We start from the raw sequence: 1,882 nt of genomic DNA on the forward strand, positions 1-1,882 counted from the left end.
TCTCCTGGACCCATTTAAGGGCTGACTGTCACTAAGGGAAGATTTCTCTCTGGAGATTGTTCCTTTTGGAGTTTTTTTTTTGTGTGAGCCCAGGACACGGGTAAGCTTTTCCATTCATTTCTGATTACCCCTTTCCAAAATGATAATCTTTCTAGCTATATGCTCTCTAAAGACCAGCCTGACTTCTCTGTATATTTGTCAATTATACATCTGTATACTTGTTGATTATACTCTAGGCAAGCTGTCAGGCCAAATATACTTAAATATATAATGCCTTTTCTCTGGGATTTCTATAAATGGGAGGAGAACATTACACCCCTAGACAAAATGATTCCAGGACAAATACCAGAATTTCTGGGATCTCCCTATAATGAACTAGCAACCATCATTGAAAAATGGGGTCCCCTACATGTTATGGGAAATATCTCCCCATATTGTATGGTGGGCTATTTTCACTGGCTAAGCAAAGATATACTAATTACAAAAGAACAGCAGTTAGCTGCCTCTACAGTGCCGTGGCCACTGTTAAATGCTTTAAACCAGGCTGAAATAAGGGCCAATACTTTAGAAAATGAAGACCAGTTGTTGAGAGTCCACATTGAGAGGTTAGAACAAGGACTTGGTATATTGACAGGGAAAACAACAACTTTGCATTTTCTAGTAGGACAGGTTCATAATATTTCAATAGACAATGACCAGACCAGACTTTTGAATCAACAGAGCTGGTGGATCAGGAAAATAAAAATTCTAAATTAAATCTTGAGTCTCCGCTTGCAACGGATCCCCAAAAGATTTGTCCTATTATAACCTAACATATATATATATATATATATATATATATATATATATATATACACACACAGGATAAACTGAGAGGGCTGCCTCCTGATCAGGGGCCTCCTGCCCAGACTCACTTGCATGTAACAGCCCAACCATACACAGCAACAGAGTTAATGGACCTGGTACAGCAGTTCCAGCAAAAGCCTAGAAAAAGAATACCAACTTGGCTATTGAGACTATGGGACTCAGGGGCAGAAAGTGTTATGGTTAATAGGCCAGAAATATCTAAATTGGCCACCATGACTGTACACCCTGCCCTTAGGCAGAGATTATATGTGGGCATCCAATATGTTAATGAAAAACATTATATAATAGATTGGTTAATGGTGGCATGCCATATGGTATGGCCAAATAAATCCGACATACCATTACATACTAGGTTGTGGTTCTCCATGGATGACCTTCAAAATTACATCCATGAATTGGGCATAAGGGAAGCAATTCATGAAGATTTGTTTGACAGCCCTGATATGGCCAGATTTTCAGTGGGGATGAAAGATTTGATTTTGCAGCAGTCCCCTTCCCACCTATATGGCACTTTAGTCTCTCTACTGAACCCCCTGGTGGCCTCAGAATTGGTAGTTCAACAGGCTAATTGCCAACTAATGGCCAGTCTGGGAGAGACAGAGTGCCTGTGGACCAGGCACACTATTTGAACACTAGAAGAAGCTGAAGTCCTGCTACTAATTAAAACTAGGAGGCCATCTATATATATATCTACTAGGTTCCTCAATCAGGACCCATACGGGTTTCCTGAAAGCAAATGTTTACTGACCTAATCTGGGCTGGGGTCCAATTTGCTAAAACTGATTGCCAGCCCAATCATATCCTTCTCCAGCTTTGGAAATAGTTGACAATCAAAAATTTCAAAATTACCCCCAAAAAATGAGGGTAAGAGTTATGGATAGATTACCAATGACAACATGGAACTTAAAAGATTATATAGTCCCTAGTAGGAAAAAGAAGCCTCCTCAGGTGTCTCAGGCCATGATGCCTGAGCCACCAGAGATAAAAGATTGAGGCATAGCACGATTTATGGTGT

The 1,882-nt window shown here is 40.2% G+C and overlaps 1 pseudogene; it reads left to right on the forward strand.

The window, feature by feature from the left end:
- The first annotated feature begins 270 nt into the window (after positions 1-270).
- Positions 271-1,539, forward strand: LOC149918360 (uncharacterized; annotated as a pseudogene).
- Positions 1,540-1,882: the final 343 nt, after the last annotated feature.

Source organism: Phasianus colchicus, chromosome 3 (assembly GCF_987193195.1).
Source record: "Phasianus colchicus chromosome 3, bPhaCol1.hap1.1, whole genome shotgun sequence".
NCBI lineage: Eukaryota > Metazoa > Chordata > Aves > Galliformes > Phasianidae > Phasianus > Phasianus colchicus.